A 13,102-nucleotide genomic window follows, 5' to 3' on the forward strand; every position below is an offset into this window, starting at 1 on the left:
GACTTCCCCAGTGCTGGAAGAAACCCAGTCTAGCACTGCTTGGGATGAGACGCACCGCGGGACCTGGGAAGACAGGCCTTGCCTTTCCGAGGCCGGCCTCTCCGGATGCCCCCACCCGCAAGAACCCGTGGGAGAGGCTCGGGCCGCCTGGTTTGTCTTTTTGGCAAAAATCCCAGTTCTGACTTTCTGAGTGGATGAAAAGGTGTCTGTGACACATGAACGGAACTAAACATGTGCTTTCAAGAGCGAGGCAGGTGTGCAAACTCCGTGGGTTCGTAAGTCGTTGAAACATTCACTAAGCCATTCTCCCTCCTGGGTACACACTTTTTACATATAAACAATAGTGACTTCACAAGCATTGGTACATATTTACACACGCCCCTTTCCTGTACATTTTACATTGTAGCCCCCTCCCCCCTAAAAAAAAAAAACACTCCCCACAGAACTGTGAGTTCACGTCTGGGACGGCGGGGAGGATGGATGAAGAACTTTAGACACACACGCAACATGCAACGTTCTCGCGACCCGGCTGAGCTAGAGGAAGGGGGATCTGGGGGTTCCCCAAGGCGGCCTTTGGGTCCCGATCGACTTCCGTCCTCTGGTCGGGGCACAGGGAGCGGGGCCGGCCAGGCAGGCGGGGAGCTGTGTGGACCGGGGCGTGTTTGGGGATGCGGTGCCGAGTCCGTCTGGTTTGGGCGCAGCGGTTGATCCCTGTGCACTGCGGTGTTCCGGCCGCACAGTGCTGAGTGCGCGGAGCGCGTCAAGAGGACGCGGTCATCGGAACGAGACGAAACTATGCGTGGAGGACTGAGTGAGATTTCAGACGAGACAAAGCCTGCTGTTGGGCTCCATCAGGGAGGCACCGACTGGGCCCAGGACTGAGTGGCAGCAGGAAGGGCAGAGCCTCCCCTCCCCCCCCCCCCCCCCCCGCCACCGGGACGAGGACAGCTACCGGTGCATTTCCCTGCAGAAAGTCTGCTCCCGGTGAGGAAACCGCGTCTATCTAATCCTATAAGCATCCCCTGGAACACGATGCTTGGTCCACGTCCACCACCACCACCACCACCACCACCGCGTGTCATCTGCACTAGGGGAGTATTCGTGCTGACACAAAAGTTAACCCAATACTTCTGGACTTGGTTTTTAAGGACTGCCCCGCTGCGGGTTAACCCGGTCTGTGTGCCTCTCTAACCAGAGCATCAGCCTCCAGACGCCGCGAGGGCTCAAATCCACGTGATGGCCCCGGCTGTGCGAGCACACGCACGGCCACATGTGCACACTCACTCACATGCGTGTCCAGACTCCAGCACTGGGGGGCAACCCCAGCCCCCAGGATGCGGTGATGAGAGGAGAACCGAGGAGCCTGGCTCGGCCGGTGTGGGGGGGCGGCGTGGACTGGCCGCCTCGCAGGACCGGAGGCCGCGCACGGCTTCCGTCGGTGCATTGTTTTCTCTGCGGAAGAGGAGAACGAGAACCTCAGTGCGCCAGGCACACAGGGGCAGGCACACACTAGAGCACTGAGGCACGCACGAGGCACGCACGAGGCACGCGCAGAAATGCACACCCACAGGGACCGGGGCACACGTGGGCAGGCACACACCACAGGAAAATGTTCCAGGGCCCAAGGACGTGCCAGGGCCAGAGCCCTGTGGGGGCCCTGTGGGTGCAGGGGGGCCCTGTGGGTGCTCTGTGGGTGCGTAGGGGCCCTGTGGGCACGGGGGGGGGCCCTGTGGGTGCTCTGTGGGGGCCCTGTGGGTGCTCTGTGGGGTCCCTGTGTGTGCGGGGGGGGCCCTGTGGGGGCCCTGTGGGGTCCCTGTGTGTGCGGGGGGGGGCCCTGTGGGGGCCCTGTGGGCGCTCTGTGGGGTCCCTGTGTGCGCGGGGGGGCCCTGTGGGGGCCCTGCGGGCGCGCGGTGGTGCGCCCGTCACCGCGCCCGTCACCGTGCCGCTGGCTGTGGGGGCTCAGCGCCGCCGCGTCTGGCGTCTCCAGCCCCCCACATGCAGCAGGCCCTCCCAGCACACGACGCGCTCCTGAGGCCTGGCCCCGCGCCGCGTGAAGCCGTGAGCAGCAGCGGCCTCGGCTCCTCCCCACGGCCCAGGGCCGCCGTCCGCACTCCTCACTCCTCACCTAGGAAGGGGCTCTGCCAGCTTCACTTTACCTCTGGCCCCGTTACACCTCGTCACGTTGCTCCACACGCTACGAAGGCCCTTCTGAGCTCCCTTCCAACGGGGAGGGCGGCCTTGGATCAGCCCGACAGGGCGGCTGACCTGAGAGGCGGGACGCCGGCGGAGCGGCCCCAGGGCCGTGGACTACCGCGGAAGCAGGAGGCGAGCCCGCCGCGCCACGCCCGCTCACGCCCGCAGTCGAGCCCGCCACGCCACGCCCGCTCACGCCCGCAGTCGAGCCCGCCGCGCCACGCCCGCTCACGCCCGCAGTCGAGCCCGCCGCGCCACGCCCGCTCACGCCCGCTCACGCCCGCAGCTGAGCCCGCCGTGCCACGCCCGCTCACGCCCGCAGTCGAGCCGCCGCGACACGCCCGCTCACGCCCGCAGTCGAGCCCGCCGCGCCACGCCCGCTCACGCCCGCAGTCGAGCCCGCCACGCCACGCCCACTCACGCCACGCCACGCGCCTGCTCACGCCCGCAGTCGAGCCCGCCGCGCCACGCCCGCTCAGCCCGCAGTCGAGCCCGCCACGCCACGCCCGCTCACGCCCGCAGTCGAGCCCGCCGCGCCACGCCCGCTCACGCCCGCAGTCGAGCCCGCCACGCCACGCCCGCTCACGCCCGCAGTCGAGCCCGCCGCGCCACGCCCGCTCACGCCCGCAGTCGAGCCCGCCGTGCCACGCCCGCTCACGCCCGCAGTCGAGCCCGCCGCGCCACGCCCGCTCACGCCCGCTCACGCCCGCAGCTGAGCCCACGTGCCACGCCCGCTCACGCCCGCAGTCGAGCCCGCCGCGACACGCCCGCTCACGCCCGCAGTCGAGCCCGCCGCGCCACGCCCGCTCACGCCCGCAGTCGAGCCCGCCACGCCACGCCCACTCACGCCACGCCACGCCTGCTCACGCCCGCAGTCGAGCCCGCCGCGCCACGCCCGCTCACGCCCGCAGTCGAGCCCGCCGCGCCACGCCCGCTCACGCCCGCAGTCGAGCCCGCCACGCCACGCCCGCTCACGCACGCCACGCCTGCTCACGCCCGCAGTCGAGCCCGCCACGCCACGCCCGCTCACGCCACGCACGCCCCCGCGACACGCCACGCCACGCCCGCAGTCGAGCCCGCCGCGACACGCCCGCTCACGCCCGCACCGCTACAGCGGGAACTGCGGCTGCATGACAACGGCACCTGGCTCGACGCCTCTGATCGGTCCCCCTCCTAAAAATGTGGGCATCTATTTCTAGAACGTTTAAAAAATGGGGACATGCCAGTCATGACGGTATATGCCTATAATTACAGGATGTGGGAGAATCAGGATAAGCAGTAAGAGGAGAGGGAGGGAGGGAGGGAGGGAGGGAGAGGGAGGGAGGGAGGGAGGGAGGGAGGGAGGGAGGGAGAGGGAGGGAGGGAGGGAGATACACTGAGACAGAGAAGGAAGAGGACGCGGGGGATAAAGGAGGAGGGGGAAGGGGAAGAAAGAGAAGGGAATGGAAAGGAAGAAGGGAAGGTAGAAGGAAAGGGACATCTCAAGCTGGCCAGAGCCCGGGGTCAGGAGCCCCTGACTGAATTACGTGGTCAGCTGTCTGTCCAGGATGTGAGGAACACAGGCAGACATGGAACGGAAAATCGCGCTCAGAATCCGGCCGTGCGGCCCGCTGCGGTGGAGGCGCCCGGTGCGGGGCCGCCTGGGCTGCGGCGAGGCGCCCGGTGCGGGGCCGCCTGGGCTGCGGTGGAGGCGCCCGGTGCGGGGCCGCCTGGGCCGCGGCGGAGGCGCCTGGTGCGGGGCCAGCGAGCTCACCCGTGACCACCGCTTCTAGATCACGTGCCTTTCCGCTCTCATCCGTGACCTCACACCACCCGGGTGTACACGCATGCACACCCACACGCATGCACACGCAGAGACTTGGTTCTGCTTCCAGCCTTGCGGTCCTCCCAAACCTCTTCTGCCTAACCGCTCCCGGGAGTGGGTCCCCGCCCCTCCACGGGGGCCCGGGGGCCGGTCCAGCTTCCTGGCTGTCAGCCCAAGGGCTCATCCAGTTTGAAGTCATGGGGGCCCAGGGTAAGCAGGAATGAGACTGCCCAGGGGTCCCCGGGCTCCCCAGCCCCCCGCAGGCCCCACCCCTCCCAGGGCTCCCCAGCCCCCCGCGCAGGCCCCCCCTCCCGGGGCTCCCCCGCGCCCGCCGCAGGCCCCGCCCCTCCCGGGGCTCCCCCGCGCCCCCCGCAGGCCCCGCCCCTCCCGGGGCGCCCCCCGCAGGCCCCGCCCCTCCCGGGGCTCCCCCGCCCCCCCGCAGGCCCCGCCCCTCCCGGGGCTCCCCCGCAGGCCCCGCCCCTCCCGGCTCCCCCGCGCCCCCCGCAGGCCCCGCCCCTCCCGGGGCTCCCCCGCAGGCCCCGCCCCTCCCGGGGCTCCCCCGCCCCCCCGCAGGCCCCGCCCCTCCCGGGGCTCCCCCGCAGGCCCCGCCCCTCCCGGGGCTCCCCCGCGCCCCCCGCAGGCCCCGCCCGCGCTGGTTCAGCCCCCAGCTCCTCATTCCCGAGCCGCCCGTGTACAGGACGCCCGCAGCTGCTCTCTACGGAAGGGCCTCCCAGCCCGGGGCCGGCATGGCCTCGGGGCACCCCGCTTCCGAACATCGCCCTAACGTAAGGCCGGGCCTGCCGGACATCGTGACCTGTCACTGGCTAGCTCCGTCTCTTGGACACCTGGCACCTCCTCAAGGAGGGGGGTGCTCAGCTGACACCCTGAATTCCCGAGCCACAAGCACCCCGTGCACATGGCCACGTGTCACCGTGAGAACAGGAGAACCTGGACGGCGACCCTCCGCCCCGCGCGCCGCAGTGACGAAGGCCGGCCGCACCGAGACTGCACGCACCTCGCGTGTTCAGTGCCCCCCACACCCCAGCCAGGTGCGTGGTCCTGGGGACCGTGAAACACGGTGCTTCCTCTGTGGCCGGGAAATGTAGGCGCCCTCCACGAGCTTCGTCTGCTGATCTGCGAGGTGTTTATCTGAGCGACGGAGGGGGGCACCCAGGATTCCACAGGGAGGTGCCCTGTGGCACCCCAGTTCTGTGCACGCGCGGCTCTGCACGAGGAGCGGAGATGGCCCGATCTAGAGGAAGAGCGAGCTGCAGGCGGCAGAGCGCTCGTGGGAGCCCACCGTCAGCTCACAGCCCCTCGTCGCACAGGCCAGGGGCCAGGGCTGGGGAGCTGGGCCGCCCTGCGGTGACACGTGACACAGGGCTGCGCCCCCAGCTTCCTGGGGGAGGGAATGCTACTACGGGGCTACAGGGGCCTGCGGAGCATGGAGGCAAGCTGATCACCCAAGCCACGCATCCAGCTGAGTTCATGGTGCCACGCAAGCGATGTGGGCATGGGAGGAGGAGACGGCTGGGGTGTGGATTGTGGGGAGGGCAGAGTGGACGGCTGGGCTGTGGATTGTGGGCAGAGTGGAGGCTGGGGTGTGGGTTGTGGGGAGGGCAGAGTGGACGGCTGGGCTGTGGGTTGTGGGGAGGGCAGAGTGGACGGCTGGGGTGTGGATTGTGGGGAGGGCAGAGTGGACAGCTGGGGTGTGGATTGTGGGGAGGGCAGAGTGGATGGCTGGGCTGTGGATTGTGGGGAGGGCAGAGTGGACGGCTGGGGTGTGGATTGTGTGGATAGGAGTGTGGCAGAGTGGACGGCTGGGGTGTGGATTGTGTGGATAGGAGTGTGGCAGAGTGGACGGCTGGGGTGTGGATTGTGGGGAGGGCAGAGTGGACGGCTGGGCTGTGGATTGTGGGGTGGGCAGAGTGGACGGCTGGGGTGTGGGTTGTGGGGAGGGCAGAGTGGACGGCTGGGCTGTGGGTTGTGGGGAGGGCAGAGTGGACGGCTGGGGTGTGGATTGTGGGGAGGGCAGAGTGGACGGCTGGGGTGTGGATTGTGGGGAGGGCAGAGTGGACGGCTGGGCTGTGGGTGGTGGGGAGGGCAGAGTGGACGGCTGGGGTGTGGGTTGTGGGAGGGCAGAGTGGACGGCTGGGGTGTGGATTGTGAGGAGGGCAGAGTGGACGGCTGGGGTGTGGATTGTGGGGAGGGCAGAGTGGACGGCTGGGCTGTGGGTTGTGGGGAGGGCAGAGTGGACGGCTGGGGTGTGGGTTGTGGGGAGGGCAGAGTGGACGGCTGGGGTGTGGGTTGTGGGGAGGGCAGAGTGGACGGCTGGGCTGTGGGGAGGGCAGAGTGGACGGCTGGGGTGTGGGTTGTGGGGAGGGCAGAGTGGACGGCTGGGGTGTGGGTTGTGGGGAGGGCAGAGTGGACGGCTGGGCTGTGGGTTGTGGGGAGGGCAATGTGGACGGCTGGGGTGTGGATTGTGGGGAGGGCAGAGTGGACGGCTGGGCTGTGGGTTGTGGGGAGGGCAGAGTGGACGGCTGGGCTGTGGGTTGTGGGGAGGGCAGAGTGGACGGCTGGGGTGTGGGTTGTGGGGTGGGCAGAGTGGACGGCTGGGCTGTGGGTTGTGGGGAGGGCAGAGTGGACGGCTGGGGTGTGGATTGTGTGGATAGGAGTGTGGCAGAGTGGACGGCTGGGGTGTGGATTGTGTGGATAGGAGTGTGGCAGAGTGGACGGCTGGGGTGTGGATTGTGGGGAGGGCAGAGTGGACGGCTGGGGTGTGGATTGTGAGGAGGGCAGAGTGGACGGCTGGGGTGTGGACTGTGAGGAGGGCAGAGTGGACGGCTGGGGTGTGGGTTGTGGGGATGGGAGTGTGGCAGAGTGGACGGCTGGGGTGTGCGTTGTGGGGAGGGCAGAGTGGACGGCTGGGGTGTGCGTTGTGGGGATGGGAGTGTGGCAGAGTGGACGGCTGGGCTGTGGGTTGTGGGGATGGGAGTGTGGCAGAGTGGACGGCTGGGCTGTGGTTGTGGGGAGGGCAGAGTGGACGGCTGGGGTGTGCGTTGTGGGGATGGGAGTGTGGCAGAGTGGACGGCTGGGTGTGGGTTGTGAGGATGGGAGTGTGGCAGAGTGGACGGCTGGGGTATGGGTTGTGAGGACAGGAGGAGGGTGGAGTGGACGGCTGGGGTGTGGGTTGTGGGGATGGGAGTGTGGCAGAGTGGACGGCTGGGGTGTGGGTTGTGAGGACAGGAGGAGGACAGAGTGGACGGCTGGGGTATGGGTTGTGAGGACAGGAGGAGGGCGGAGTGGACGGCTGGGGTGTGGATCGTGAGGACAGGAGGAGGGCGGAGTGGACGGCTGGGGTGTGGATCGTGAGGACAGGAGGAGGGCGGAGTGGACGGCTGGGGTGTGGATCGTGAGGACAGGAGGAGGGTGGAGTGGACGGCTGGGGTGTGGGTTGTGAGGATGGGAGTGTGGCAGAGTGGACGGCTGGGGTATGGGTTGTGAGGACAGGAGGAGGGCGGAGTGGACGGCTGGGGTGTGGGTTGTGAGGATGGGAGTGTGGCAGAGTGGACGGCTGGGGTATGGGTTGTGAGGACAGGAGGAGGGCGGAGTGGACGGCTGGGGTGTGGATTGTGGGGATGGGAGTGTGGCAGAGTGGACGGCTGGGCTGTGGGTTGTGGGGATGGGAGTGTGGCAGAGTGGACGGCTGGGCTGTGGGGATGGGAGTGTGGCAGAGTGGACGGCTGGGCTGTGGGTTGTGGGGATGGGAGTGTGGCAGAGTGGACGGCTGGGGTGTGGGTTGTGAGGACAGGAGGAGGACAGAGTGGACGGCTGGGGTGTGGGTTGTGAGGATGGGAGTGTGGCAGAGTGGACGGCTGGGGTATGGGTTGTGAGGACAGGAGGAGGGTGGAGTGGACGGCTGGGGTGTGGGTTGTGGGGAGGGCAGAGTGGACGGCTGGGCTGTGGGTTGTGGGGATGGGAGTGTGGCAGAGTGGACGGCTGGGCCGTGGACCTGCATGCAGGAGACAAGAGCCCCACTGACAGACCTGCAGGCACCAGAGGCCCTGGAGGCTGCAAAAGCAGCGCCCCTCGATAGCACACGAGACAGCCCTGTGCATATGGAGTAGGAAGCAGCGTTACGACTTACGTCAAAACAGAGCGCAAGGCGCCGGCCCTGCTGTCTGTGTTTGTGTTGGGAATTTTCATAGGATCTCAGCTGTTGGAAACTGCAAGCTGCCAGCAGAAGGAACAGGCGCCTTCCTGGGACCCCAAGAATCAACTACAGATGGTGCCACCAGCAAGGCTTGGGACCCACTGCCTCTCCCCGGGGCCAGACGCGTGCAGAGCAGCAGAGCCTGGGCTCCCGTGCAGGTACCGGCGGCTGGCCGGCTGGGAGGGTTGGGCCTGGAGGCTGGGCACGAGGAGGGGCCGTCCCCATGGCCTCTGTCCGGGAACTTCACCCAAACAGGTCCCCACCACACAAAGATGGCCGCAAAGCCTGTTTAGAGTCAAGATGTCCTTTTCACAATCTGGGGGTGGACGGCCATGCGCACGTTCTGTGATAGTGGCTGTGCCTCCCATCTGTTCCAGGTTTGGGGAGGATCCTGACTAAGCCAGAGGCCACTGGCTTGGCCGAGCTAGAACATTCCTGCTTCCCCCTTGGCCAGGCAAGCCTGGAAGCTCCAGGAAGCCTTTTTCTTCTTCTTCCTCTTTTCCACTTCCCTCTCTACCTCCTCCTCCCTCCTTTCAAGGCCTTTTGATCACATTTACAGGCAGATGCCAGCATTGCCACTAACGCCTGCCTTCCAGAGCTGGCTTGTGCATCCTTTCTCCAGAGTTCATGGAAGTGGTCCCCGTGCAGCCAATCTGGAGGCCAACAGCCCCTTCAACGTGGCCGGCACGGAGGCCAGCAGCCCCTCTGTCCATCCAAGGCGGTCCACAGCCCTGCCACGCTCTGTCCTGGGCCTGCCCTGCCCTCAGTCTCCTCCTCCTAGTGTTACCTGTATGGCTGGCTAAGAAGTCATAATAAGGGTGGCACCCATGCTGAAGAATAAGTGACAGCTGAGGACACAGACCCATGGCTCTAAAATGTTGAAATGGTTAATTTGGGATATCAACTTGACCACGGGGTGCTCAGGATTGGGTCTCCAAGGGAATTCTTGGTGAGACCAACACTTGAACCCATTTGAACTGTGGCTGAGTCCAGCTTCCCCCTGCCGCCATGGAAGTCCCCTCTCCAGTTCACCGAGGGCCTGCCGAGAACACAAAGGCCGAGAAAGGGAGGGTTCCTCCCACCTGCTTTGAGCCAAGACATTGTCCCACAATTCAGACGGAGACGGAAACATCCATAATCCTGGTTCCGCCTTCCAGCCATAGCTCCCAGGCCTTCCGAGACTCCATAGTTGCCTGAACTAGTCCTGATTACCATTCTTTCTCTCTCTCCACCTCACCCTACCTTCTCTCATAAAACACACACATTCCACTGGTGCTGCGTCTCTGGAGAGCCCAAGTAGCACGAATACACATCACGAGAGGCAGGTGGGCACGCGTGATACACATCACGAGAGGCGGGTGGGCACGTGTGATACACATCACGAGAGGCGGGTGGGCACACGTGGCTGTGACTGTGGCTGAGAGAAGCGGACGGGTCCCAGACCGGCCGTCCGACCCACGGAACACGCCTCCAGGACCAGCCGTCCCATCGCAGAACACGCCTCCAGCGAGGGAACGGGCTATCAGCTAAGACTTCAAGACCTTGACATGAGAAGGGCAAGGGTCTAGCACCCCTCCCCACATCTAGACCTGAACGAGGGCCCCCGGTAAGGACATAGGGACAGGTGACACGGGGTAGAGGAGGGGGTGGGTAGGAAGATGAAGACAGACATGTCCCTTGGTTGTCTGGATAAGCATGCTGGACCTGGCCTGGGCTCCTGCAGTCAAGGAGAAAGGCAAGAAGAGGGGCAGCCTGTCCTCCTGGGGGCCTGGAGAGGGGGGGCCTGGAGAGGAGGGGAAGCCCATCCCCCTGGGGGGCCTGGAGAGGAGGGGAGGCCTGTCCCCCTGGGGGCCTGGAGAGGAGGGGAGGCCTGACCCCTGGGGGGCCTGGAGAGGAGGGGAGGCCTGTTCCCGTGGGGGGCCTGGAAAGGAGGGGAGGCCTGTCCCCCTGGGGGGCCTGGAGAGGAGGGGAGGCCTGTCCTCCTGGGGGCCTGGAGAGGAGGGGAGGCCTGACCCCTGGGGGGCCTGGAGAGGAGGGGAGGCCTGTTCCCGTGGGGGCCTGGAGAGGAAGGGAGGCCTGACCCCTGGGGGGCCTGGAGAGGAGGGGAGGCCTGACCCCTGGGGGGCCTGGAGAGGAGGGGAGGCCTGTTCCCGTGGGGGGGCCTGGAGAGGAGGGGAGGCCTGTCCTCCTGGGGGCCTGGAGAGGAGGGGAGGCCTGTTCCCGTGGGGGGCCTGGAAAGGAGGGGAGGCCTGTCCTCCTGGGGGGCCTGGAGAGGAGGGGAGGTCTGTCCTCCTGGGGGCCTGGAGAGGAGGGGAGGCCTGTCCCCCTGGGGGGCCTGGAGAGGAGGGGAGGCCTGACCCCTGGGGGGCCTGGAGAGGAGGGGAGGCCTGTCCTCCTGGGGGCCTGGAGAGGAGGGGAGGCCTGACCCCTGGGGGGCCTGGAGAGGAGGGGAGGCCTGACCCCTGGGGGGCCTGGAGAGGAGGGGAGGCCTGTTCCCGTGGGGGGCCTGGAAAGGAGGGGAGGCCTGTCCCCCTGTGGGGCCTGGAGGGGAGGCCTGTCCTCCTGGGGGCCTGGAGAGGAGGCCTGACCCCTGGGGGGCCTGGAGAGGAGGGGAGGCCTGACCCCTGGGGGGCCTGGAAAGGAGGGGAGGCCTGTTCCCGTGGGGTGCCTGGAAAGGAGGGGAGGCCTGTCCTCCTGGGGGGCCTGGAGAGGAGGGGTGGCCTGTTCCCGTGGGGGGCCTGGAAAGGAGGGGAGGCCTGTCCTCCTGGGGGGCCTGGAGAGGAGGGGTGGCCTGTCCTCCTGGGGGCCTGGAGAGGAGGGGAGGCCTGTCCCCCTGGGGGGCCTGGAGAGGAGGGGAGGCCTGTCCTCCTGGGGGGCCTGGAGAGGAGGGGAGGCCTGTCCTCCTGGGGGGCCTGGAGAGGAGGGGCGGCCTGTGTCCCTGCCCCCCCCTCAGTTCCAGCAGCTCTTCTGGCACAAGCCCCACCCAGGCCTTCCCTGCTCCACAGGAGCTTGCTAATGCTCCTGCCTGCGTCCCTGCGGAGCTTGCTGAGAGGCCTAGCCACTGAGAACGAGGTTCAAGGCCTGGCAGGCCTTCCTTTGGCATGGAATCCTGGGGGACGGGGCCTGACTTTGATGCCTGCTGCCACCGCCCCTGGCAGACACCGTGGCCAGGTCCCTTTGCCCTGCCTGCCCTTCCTGCCCTCTCCATTCTCTCATTTTCTACGTCTATCCAGTTCTGAGCTGGCTCGTTCTCTCTGAAAAACTCCTTCCTTTGAACTGCCTGCCACAGGGCCCCACCGGCCCCAGAAGGCGCCTGGGCCGCCGCCAGCCCCTCCCTGGGCCTCCAGCTCTCTGGCAAACTTGTTTCTCTCTGGTGCTCACATGCTGCTGTGTGCAATGCACTTGTGCCAAGGCTCAGGTCTCATGGACAGGGTACACCCGGACCTCTGGACTCCTGTGTATACACACACACACACACACACACACCTGTGCTCACAGAAAAAGGCATGCACGTGGTCTCTGTGACTACTGGGCGGGGTCTGACCTCACTGGAGCAGCTGCTGCCATTGTGGCTTCTTCTTTCTCAGATGGCTCCTGACCCTGCCTCAAAGAAGGCAGCACAAGACGCCCCGGCCTCTGGGCTCAGCCCTGCAGTGCGAGGGACTGACTGTGCCGCATCACGACAGCGAGGATGGCACCGAGCCACTGGAGCCGCGGTCTGGCTCTGGAGGGGGCGGGGAGGTGACAGCCACCGGCACTCAGTCCCCTCTGCCACCCGACGGCTGCTCAGTGGGGCAGGTGGGGCCCGTGCACAGAGGACACCAGACGCCCGTTGCGCAGACACATCTGGGGAGAAGGGGACCGTGTCAGGGGCGGGGGAAGGGCGGAAGCTTCCGGGACATCGTTCCCTTCACAGGGAAGGGCCGGTGGGTGCCACTCACGGCTGTCACCCCACTCCTGCGCAGGATCCGGCCCAGTGCACGGCAGCCCAGAGCTGTGCCCTCCTGATAACGAGTGGAGGGCTTGAAACTTGCGCAGCCCGGCCTGCCGAGAGACGGGGCGGCAGCGTTGTTGGGGAACGGTGGTTCCCACGTGCTGGTGAGGAAGCCTCGCGTGGAAGAGTCCACTCCGCAGTCTCCCAGATCTCTGCCTAGCCACAGGCTACCAACTCCGTGCACAGATGTGCATCAGCACAATGAAATGCACAGCTCTATGTGCAGAGACAACTAGTTAGTGCACAGGTGTGCACACATACATAACACACACTCCCCTGTCAGCACACACGTGCATGTGACCAAACGCACAGGTGCAGGTCACACGTGTGCACACTTCCCGCCTCCCCTCCTGGGGCTCTTGGTTTCGTTGGCTCTCTGGGTTGCAGGCAGCTGCTCCGGGCCGCAGGAGGAGGGACGCCAGCTGTCTTTCTAACAGTGACGCTCCAGCAATGACATGGCTTATTAATGGCTCGGCCCGTTAATGTTGTGTCCCGGATGGTGACATTATAAATGGGCAGACAGCTGTCCTGCAGGCTACGGGCTCCTGCCCAGAAACAATGAATCAGACGATAAAGAATCGAGGGGGCTGCTCTGGGTTTCCAGCCAGTTTCTCAATTGAAATTTTGTGCAATCACCCAGTAACATCCTAGAAACATCTCTGCTGTGAGGCAAACCAGAAGGACTCTAAATGAAGAGCAGACATGAGTCCTGAGGCTGGGCGGGCTGGGGAGGGCCGTGGTATCTGTGCAGCCCTTGCATTTCCACTTTCAGCGTGCCTGAGAGAGAAATGCTTGCCTGCACGTACACATCGGGAGACACAACATCCAGAGAGAGCCCTCACAGAGGCGCACAGAGCCCAGCTGCGCCGGGGCCGGGAGCAAACGCCCTACACCAAGG

Source organism: Perognathus longimembris, chromosome 2 (genome assembly GCF_023159225.1).
Source record: "Perognathus longimembris pacificus isolate PPM17 chromosome 2, ASM2315922v1, whole genome shotgun sequence".
Lineage (NCBI taxonomy): Eukaryota > Metazoa > Chordata > Mammalia > Rodentia > Heteromyidae > Perognathus > Perognathus longimembris.